Here is a 10,590-nt window from a genome sequence, read left to right on the forward strand (position 1 = left end):
GGTGATCTTCTTAGATTTCTAGTATTTCTGTGTTAGATGTTCTTTGCTTATCTTCCGAATGTGTCATTTACTCTTACCTCTGAATTTGTTTTTATTTTCCAAATTGTCCCCTCCTCACACCCTTTATTTCTACTAAAGCATTGTCTGTTGTGATGATTGATTCTCATTTTCCATTTCTGAAAAATTCATTTCTGAAATTCAGTTTCTTTTTTTTCCCCTCTTTTTGACATTCAATGTTTTACTGGAAGAAGTAGGGGGAAATCTGTGTACATGATCAGGTGGACATAACACAGAAGCTTTCACACACCTTCCTTTGTCGTATAAAACCTTGCCACCTTTAGAGTAATGGCTTAGCCATTCCAGAAATACTGTTTCAGTTAACTTCGTTCCTTTCCCTCTGGGCTTAAAGTAAAATCAAACTCTTCTTGGGTCAGGGGCTGGAGTGAGAATCTCTGGCGGATAAAGAGAGCCATATCTTTTAAGGGGCCACCAGTAGCTTTGTGAGATTGGTGATAGGTTTTAAGATCCACCAGGGAGATGAACCGCTTCATCATCTGAATAAACTGTACATCCACCATATACCATTTTTGGATTGTCCTCTTTGCTAGATGGGTCGTAATGGGGACTGTTTTTCTCAAATTGCGTATGGTCTGGGTAAGCCTTCTTTACAATCTTCATAAGCCCTACGATGCCTGGTTTTTTGCAGTTGCTATGGTAGAAGAAAGCTTCTTCCTCCAGCTTCCTGCCTCTAAGAAAGTTTTGTGCCTGGTAGTTACCAACACCACCCCAGCATGCTATCTGCTTGTGCTGTGCTTCGAGATCCTCAGTGCTGAGCTTCACATCCCCATCTTTCTCTAGTCGGCTCTCTGGCTCTGACTTGGTCAGCCAGGGGTTGCTTAAGCTGAAGTCTTCTGAGGGCTGGAGTTCTCCACTGTAGCTGATCCCTCACCTGAGTTCTCAGATTTGGTACTTTTTTTCTGATCGCCCCTTCTTTTCTGGGCTAGCAGCCCTCAGTTGGTCTCCTCCTGGGTCTCAGTATGGTCTCTCACTGCAGGGGGCTGAAGTGCAGAGGGTTCTAGAATCAACAGGGAGATACAAAAAGGAACTCACTGCCCTTCAAAACTTGTGCAAAGCGAAGAGCTGATAATTGTGCTTACAGGTCTTAAATCCTTCCCTCGGTTAAATGCACCATTTCCATCTTGAACAGCCTGCCCTTAAACTCTTCCCAGGTCTTCCCTTGTGCCCAGTCTTAGCTACTTGATCATTCTCTCACAACACCAGCCCTGTGCTCTGAAAAATGGACCACCAGGTGCCCAAGGCATGTACAGCGCATCTACAGGGCCTAAATTATTTTTCTTTAGCTCTTACTTTTTCTTGAGTTCAGTCCTTTCTGAGTTTCCATGACTTGACATTTGTTGTTCTTTCACATCTTGTAGAGTATTGCTTTCTTATGTATCTTATCTCTTCTTGAAAATATAGGGGAGAGTTTTGATCTGCTTAATGAGCAGGTCTTTCCGGCATGTTTTCGTTGTCTGTGGGATTGTTTCACTACTCTCCATTTCATTTTAACTTAGGATGGGATTTGATTTCAGATGCTTTTCACATATTTATTTAAAGTTAGCTTTTCTAAGTTTAGAAGATGAGGCCCAAGACAGCATTTCTAATTTTATAAAGTATCTCCTCTTATTTTCATGTACTGTTCAAAAACATGGTAGCTTGCTCCTAAAAATTCCCAGTTCTCTTTTCTGATATTCTTTTTTTGGGGGCGGTAGAGGAGGTTCCAGGGCTTGAACTCAGGGGCACTGGACCACTAAGCCACATCCTCAGCCCTATTTTGTGTTTTATTTAGAGACAGAGTCTCACTGAGTTGCTTGGTATCTTGCTTTTGCTGAGGCTGGCTTTGAACTCGTGATCCTCCTGCCTCAGCCTTCTAAGAGCAGCTGGGATTACAGGCCTGGGCCACCCAAACCGGCTTCTTTTCTGATTCTCCTTTCTGGATTTTCTCCTTCCTTCATCTCTATTATTACTCTCTTACTGTATTTTGATCTACCTATTGGCAAACTCTTCTAAACTGGGAGCCTTGCCCCAGAATTGAACCATAGCTGGTCAGGGTCAAGAGTTCTGAACAACTAGACTGCCCTACTCCTTCAGATGTAACCGTGGGCCTCAGGGACCCACTCTACTGGGTTGGCCAAAGCCCCCTCAGTTTCATCTGTTATCTTCAAATAGATTCTTTCTGCCTCCTGGTGAACACATGTTGACTGTTTTGAGACTCCTTTGTCTCTAGGGCCATCAAATGCCCCCTAACTTTTGTCTGCTTCTGTCTGTCCCTCCTGGACACTGGCATGATGCAGGCCTGAGGACCATTGGTACTTTGTTCTAGTAGTACTCACAGAAGATCCACTTGTATCCTGGAGTTCTTGAGGATACTAGTTTTGTTTAAAGTTATTCATATTTGGTTGATTTTGCTGACCATTATTTTCAAGGTAGGATTCAGGGATAATAATAATAATTTAAAAACATATCTCCTGCCATCATCTTGCCTTCCAAAAATCTCTTTCAATTTTATTTTTTGTAGCACTGGGAATCAAGTACAGTACATGCTAATCAAGTATTTTAGCCCTCTCCAAATCTTTTAAAACTTTATTTTAGGAAGAAATTAAATGAGCATCTGAGTTTGAGACTCCCTCCCAACCAGGTACATCCCTAATCTTGCACATCTCTTGGTTTATGGCCAGTTGCTCTTCCTTCTGGTCTCTGAATTCCACTTTCACCTAAATCTCAGTGCCCATTTATAAGCCACCATTTCATTTTCATGTCCTTAAAGCAAACTCCACTCATTCTGAGCTACCCACTGGTGTTATCCAGTTAATCTCTGAAGGTACCCATCATTATTTTTGTTATTGCTTTGATTACAAAATTGTATCAGTTTTGAGAGTTCTGCTTCAATATTATTTTTCTATAAACTGTTATATTTTAATGTATAGCTTTACAAAATATAAGGTATATATCTTATAAGGCATATCTCAGATTATTACAGAAATGACTGCACATATTCATGTATGATGCATGTGAAGGAACACTTGGAAGTAACTAAAGATCAATATATAGAAAACTATGAGAATGAATAAAACAGGACAATTTTTAATTTAGGCAAACACAGGGCTGTTGAGAGGAAATAATCGTAGCAAAGTGAACAATATTGACACAATCATAGTATTTGAAGCACTGATTACCACCCTGCTAAAACTTCTGAAATAATCATAGTGAAAGTAAAAGACTGATACAATGGACATAGAAGTTGGTGGATTCTAAAAATGTAAGAAATAGTGTCATAAGCATATTGAAATATGGACAGAATTTGGAGATAAATATCAGAAAAAAAAACATTAGAAGATTAAGCCCAGAGAACTGAAAGGAATGGAACATAGAATTGCTATTTTTTATTATAAATTTTTCATTGTTGTTTCACTTTTAAATATGCATATGCACAATTTCTTTGTTAATAGGGGAAAACCATTTTAAAAGCCATGCTGGGTAAAAAGTTATTTATACTTTTTCTTGTGTAGACTGCCAAATCCTTTTCAGAAAGGATATGCTAATTTAGTATTTTCAGGGTTAGTATTCTCTGATGAGTCTTTCCAGGTTGGATTTCCCCTAGAGCAACAACTCTAGCTTCTCCTGTTATGACTGCTGGAAAAAAAAAAAAAACTTTTGCCAATTTTATAGAGTAGTATCTTGTTTATTTATAAGTTTGATTACTCGTGAGTTCATATTATTTTTAAAAATCTGTTTATTAAATATTTATATATATAGTAAACCTATGTCCTTTACTCATTTATTTACTGGGGTCTTTTTTATGATTTTCTATGTTGCTTCATATGAATTTTTTTAAAAATGAAGGAATTTCACCATTTATCATATTTACTATAATTTATTTTTTTATTTTGTTCTTTTGTTGTTTAGGGACCAATTTAGCAATGTTTAAATTTTTTCACACACAGATGTTCAAACTTTGTATGTTTCCATCATTGCTCTCAAGCTTTAAGAGTATATCTTCTTCCTCCTACCAAAGTCCAGAGACTTGATAAATAACATTTTATTAGCATTCTTGATTTGGGTGACTGCCTTTTGCTATGATAAGAACCTTCCGTATTTACAGGGAAAGAAATAGTCAGTGCTTATGTCCTACCACAGCAGGCAGGTGATTCTGTGATTGAGCTCAGAATCCCCTAAAAATAATTGGTGGAAGGGTCTCCCTGACCCTGTCACATAAGCTCTCCAGGCACTACTGGGAAAAGCCCCTCAGCCGCTGGAGAAGCCCAGCAATGGTGGCTCCCTTGTGCACTATCAGTGTTGAGTGGGTCCTGAGAGCTGCTTCTTACAAAGTATGGGTCTGAGTCTTTTATCCAGCATTTGCTCAGAAAATTTTATTGACTCCAAGTAGGTCTCCCAACATTAAGTTGTCTGGTCCCCGAAGAATTTACTCTAAGCAATGTTAATTTAATTGCTAGGTTGTTGTGGAGTGGGCCTGGGAACTGGGCCTAGGGTCTCATGCATGCTCAGCATTACCACTGAGCTACACCCCCTGCTCCTAGATTTTATTTAGTTCAAATTGATGAATAAATTAGGTGAGATAATTTCTCTCAAAGACAAATTTCAGTTCCCATGGAGCTTCACCCCTTGTGGTCTAGAACAAGGCCTGTTGACTTTCTAGATTTACTGTCCCAAATATTTTATTCTGGCTGCACCACTGGGGCGGTTTCCTGCTTGTCCAATAGATATTTCTGATTAGGTTTAGCAATCCATAGAAGGATCTCCAAGTGACTATGCCTCGCTCTTCACTGCTGCAAAATGTGAGCTGTGTCCTAGTGATTTCTGTTACTTTGATATTATAAAGCTCTAAAGAATCTCCAGCTACCACATGAGATGAGTTTTTGCAACTCAGAATACAAAGAATATCATAATATACACAAATTCTAATATTAAAATTACATAAACCATAAAGGTTCCCCTAGGATTCTCAGAAGGGCCTAACTTCTACTACTATTTTTCTTCTTTTATTAGTTTTTCTTTCTCTCGAGTGTTTTTGCTCCTAGTTGGACATTAGAATCACCTGGGGAGATTTGAGGAAAATATCAATATCTGGGCCCCTCCAGACTTTTGAGTCAGAATCTCTAGGACATCAATACTTTTAAATAATTTCCTCTGTTAATTTTGGACAGTCAATTTTGAGAATCAATGACCCAAGTTCAAAATTTTTAATTTGGTAGAGCAATTGCCTGACACATGCAAGGCCTCTGGTTTGATCCCCAGCGCCGCAAAATAAACACACAAAGAAAGAGAAAATTGAATTCGTTATGATTATTACACAATACCATCGATGCTCCTCTTTACGCAGTGCCACAGTCCTCCTCTTTAGGACCTTATACAGAAACCATGTGATGGGTGGGGCCTTTGAGGTACCCCAAAATAATGTGGAGATCCCTGGAGTGACAGCTTTGTGCACAGTATGCTAAGAGTCTGAAGCTGTCTGCAAAGCAAGTCCTCTGCTTTGACTTCTTGTTTTGGCCCATTGGGCTGGATAACTTATGAACAATAGAAATTTATTACTCAGTGTTCTGGAGGCCGGGAAGTTCAGGCTCAGGGTGCAGCAGATTTGGTGCCTGGTGAGGTGCCTCTATTCCTTAGAGATAACATCTTCTTTGTGCACTCACATGGCAGAATATGTCAAAGGAGTTTTTCTCCTGTACCTCCTTTAAAAGGGCACTAGTCCCACTCATGAGGTGAGTGCTCAACACTGGACCACCTCTTAATTCTATCACGTAGATTATTAGGTTCCAACATGTAAATTGGGACTGATGGGGAGGCACTACCATTCACACAGCAGCACTTCTCTTGTGTATTTGGGTGGCAACTTCAGGGAGTGTTGGTGGAGGGTGGAGAGGCTGCAGCAGATTAGGGACCTGCTGCCATGATTCCCTCCACACCCAGAGCCAACACTGACCTGGGTCTCTCTTTCCTAGCTGTGCAACCTTAGGTAGGTCGCTCACTCTCTGGGCTCCTCAGCTCTTTGTGGTGAACAGGAGAAACTGTGTGTAAAGTACGTTTTTTAACACCAGGCACCAGATGGTTCCTAGTTTTAGCATTTCAGAGCAGCCCAGATCCTGGAATGCCCCAATCTTTCACAAACCATCTACCACTTATGCAAATTCTGAGGTCTTCCTGGGAAATACTGCTTAGGATTCACTGGAGTTTTGTCTCCAAATCCCTCGTATTGGGGGGCAATGGGCTGGGTTGTGATGAGCTTCCAGACTTCCTCTTATCCTTGGGTTTAAAGGTAGTGGAATGGCTTTCTTGTCTTTTTTTTTTTTCCTGGACCCACAATTCTGTCCAACTGGGGGAGAGAAGGAGGAGCTCTGAGACTCTTCCCTCAACCATCCAGTGGAAGCTCAGCTCCCTGCTCCTCTTGCTGACATCACCCTGGGGTCAGACTTTCCTAGCCAGCAGAGCGGCAGGGGAGACAGGGGAGGTGCAGAGAGGCCATCCCTGCTCCCTCCTGCTGCTGAAAGGCATCCAAGGCAAATCCACCCCTGAGGCCTGAGAAGGAAGGAGGCTGTGATCTCCATTCTTCCCCTCCATATGCTAAGGCTTGGATGTGCAGGACTCTGGGCTCCTTTCCACGGTCTCTTCCCGGGAATCAGGGAAATGACAGTACGGGCTTGTACGGGAGTCTTGTTGAAAAGCTGAATTAAATATGGTGAAGGCAGAGATCATTCATCATTTTTTTTTTCCTTTTCTCTTCATTGCTCCATTTCCTTTTACATGACTAATGAGAGGGGTTGCTGAAACACCAGAAAAGAAACCCCTGCCCTGTGGATTCCGTGTCACACAGCTAGTCATTTCTCAAATCCTGCTACTTTCTTCAAAACAGTTCCTGCATCTGGTTCTTCCAACACATTGCTACTATGAGGAAACTCTGTCCAAACTCAGAAGATCTTCTGACCAGAGCGATCCAACATTTTCACTTTATTCAATCGTTCATTCATTTATTCAATGGACAATTACCAACTATTTTTACATAAACATAAAAAGTGTGCATATTAGTGGGATACCCTGTGATGTTTTGATACATGTACAAACTGCATAATCTTTTAAATCAGGTTAAACATATCTCCCTCCTCAAACATTTCTCATTTCTTTATGGTGAAAACTCTCAAAATCTTCAAAATCTTTTCTTCTAGCTTTTTGAAATGTATAGTACATTATGACCATCTATAGTCACCCTCTAATGCAATAGCACACCAGAATTTCTTGTGCTAACTGTAACTTAGTATCCATTGATTGGCCCCACCCCCATCTTCCTGGCCCCTCCTCTCACCAGCTTCTGGTAACTTCCATTCTACTCTCAACTCCTATGAGAATAAGATAAAATGACACTATTCTGGCATTCTGTTTTGCATACAGCCTAATTGTAAAAAAATAAATTAATACACTACAGTGTGGCTTGCTTTGTAATAAACACCACAATGAAAAGAATAAGAAAGCACAACATCTTCCCAGAGAATCGAGGGGAGGATGGATGGATAAAAGTGCTGGACAGAAAGTGAGAAGGAATATCCAGACCTAAGGACAATGGCAGAGAGTCGAGAATGGCGCATGGGGCAGTGGGAGGTGGGGTGAACTGTGGAATGGGATGGGGAGCATGAAGACACACAGGGAGAAATCAAACCATAGAAATGGGTCACAGGCAGAACTTGGAATCGAATTCTCTACAACTGAAAGAGGCAAGGATGGTTTTTAAGTAAGTGAGCCATACGATCATATTTGCTTTTGCAGAGACAGAATTATCCAGGCAAGGCAAAGAGCAGACTGGAGAGGGCAAAACAGCCAGGAGCAAGATCCTAAAGGAGGCAGAGCATGGGGCATCACTGGGCCCTGTGGCTGAGCTTCCCGCCTCGGTCCCTGGGCTTTCGAGTGGTGCTTTCTTACCTTGTGTTCCTTCTGCTTTCTCTCAAGTTCTCTGCAGGCATTTCTCTTAGCAAATGGAACATTTAGTCTCACAGAAATGAGAATTCAAGTCTACCTGTTTTAATCAGCTTTTTTGCCACTGTGACTAAAAGACCTGATGAGCACAGTTGTAGAGGAGGAAAAGTTTCAGGGGCTACAGTTTCAGACCACACCCCACCTGCCTTCAGCTACCACTCAATTAATCCCACCAGGGGATTAATTCATGGTTGGTTTAAGGCTCTCACAACACAATCATTTCCCCTCTTAACCTTCTCACATTGTTTCATGTGTGATTTTGGGGGAACACCTCATATTCAAATCATATCACTACCCCAAACATGGAAGAATGCAATGGTCCTAGTGTAATTTCTATGAGGAAATTATACTAGGACCATTTTCCTAGTTTCCCCCTGTCTGTGTATCCCCCAGAAGATAGCATGATACTTGGTAGGAAGTTTGGGAACCTCTATTGAGCTGGATCAACTCAAAAAGCAGTTGGAAGACTATTAATTTTCTCTGGCTACTGGGACCAGTCACCACAACAGAAATTGGTCTTCTCATGACTCTGAGGCCAGAAATCTGAAGTCAAAGTATTGGAAGGGCCATGATCCCTTTGGCGTCTCCAGTGAAGACTCCTTCCTCTTTCTTTTGTAACTTCTGGTGGTGGTGCTGTTGGTTCAGGGTTTTCCTGGGCTTATGGCTGCATCACTCCTACATGTCTGGCACCTTCCTGCCCTCTTCTCTGTGACTCTGAGACCAAATTCTCCCCTTGTTATAATTATACCTGTTGCTGAATCAGGGTCCACCCTAATCCCTATGACCATCTTGAATTGATACATCTCTACAAACCCTATTTCCAAATAAACTCACATTCATGGGTTGAAAGGACATTTTGGAGGCGGACATACTTTTCAATACATAATGAAGGCATTGCCTTGTGCTTTTTTGTTTGCTTATTTCTAACATTTTGAATTTCTTCTGGATAGACTATTTCTACATGAAGCAAAAAGAAAGTTGCCTGGTATAACCCCCAAATAACTGGAAGTTCCTCCACATCCTTCTATGGCTTTTCATTTGAATAATGTTCCACAACTAAGGAGGGATTCTTGAGGATCCTGCTTCTACTTACAAAATATAAACACCATGGCTAATGTTATGGATACAATAAAAAAATTTTCATCCAGTTTCTCAACTGTCACCCCATCATATCTTTTAGGACTTTGAGACATAGTAACTTGCTGGTAAAGTTTGGTATGCCAAAAGATATGTGCCTATTATCTCTGGTTATTGTCCAACATACTATAAGCTGGTTTTTTCCACTTGTACGATGAGTAGACTCCCCACTCCCTTTAATAACTCTTGGTCTGAGGTTGTACACATCACATAACCTTAAAAAAATGATTAGATTTCCCGAAAAAACCATCAAAAGTGGTTTCATATTATCTTGCATCAATCTGTACGAGTCTTACATTCATTTGCCTACCATTTTTTTTTAAATCCTTAATTCTAAGACTTGAGAAAGAATTAAAGAAACCCATGGCCAGTGCATTTAAATTTAGGACTCAGGGCAAAGTTCTACACGTAGTCACCATACACATCTCACCAAAAGGCTAAATTGAAGAGATAAGATGTGTGTGAAGGGACAAAAGTCCCCATGAGATGGTTTACTCGACTTACCTTCAATTACTGTGGTGTAAGAATCAGATAAGCACAGTGAATGCAGAAATAAAATACCATGTTTCAATGATCAAATCCAGGTCCCCAATAATTCTTCATGCCCAGTTGAAACTTTTGCTTGGTAAAGCCCCGGCTGTTACAGCCTGAGAGCGTTATGCCGCATTGTTGTTCTCCAGAGTGATCCAGTGGTAAACTCTTGGCATTTTCCACATCCATCAGCTTTCTGTGGCTCTCCACAGCATGTCTCACAGTGACAGAAGCTCCTTCTTGATCATGTACCATCTAGGCCTTTCAGTTGTGTGCTGAGGACAAAGTCCCAGGCTAAAGATGTTCCCTCTTTCATTTACAGGGACAATTACTACAGTTCCAACTCTGCCCTTTCTCTTTACCCATCACTTTGTCTTCCCAGAGGAAAAATGATTTACCTGATTGATTTGTTTAGTAAAAGCTCCTTCCTTTTCCCTTCTCTTCGAGGGGCTACCTGGGCACCCAAAGCTTTGCTCCTCTGTGCTCTGGGGAAGGGCCTTGGGACAAGCTTGTGCAATTCAGCAGTGTGGAATTATAATCCATATTTTCCAATATTTATCAGCCATATTGAAATAAAGGTGATATTTCACTTCTCATCTGTAAACCCTGTGTCTACCTCAATGGGTTCCAAAATTAGGGTGCAGAGATATCAACTTTTAGGGTCCTTCAGTCTCAGCATTCTAAAAAGGGAGGGGAGAGAGGGAGAAAAAAAGAGAGCACTTTGTGCTTCTCCAAGGAAACTATAATCTAATGAAACAGAGAAGAAAAATGTAAACGTTTGCATGTTTAGCATGCCAAACAAACCCATGCAAAACAAAATGTTTATGAATACAAAGAAATAGACATAAAGATAATTGTGAGGTATGACATTTCTCA

At 40.8% G+C, this 10,590-nt stretch overlaps 1 pseudogene; it reads right to left on the bottom strand.

Annotated features, from left to right (window-relative positions):
* Positions 1-377: 377 nt before the first annotated feature.
* Positions 378-9,969, bottom strand: LOC101959720 (thymocyte nuclear protein 1 pseudogene; annotated as a pseudogene).
* Between the last annotated feature and the right edge of the window lie 621 nt (positions 9,970-10,590).

The sequence above is a fragment of the Ictidomys tridecemlineatus genome, chromosome 14, assembly GCF_052094955.1.
Source record: "Ictidomys tridecemlineatus isolate mIctTri1 chromosome 14, mIctTri1.hap1, whole genome shotgun sequence".
NCBI classification, from domain to species: domain Eukaryota; kingdom Metazoa; phylum Chordata; class Mammalia; order Rodentia; family Sciuridae; genus Ictidomys; species Ictidomys tridecemlineatus.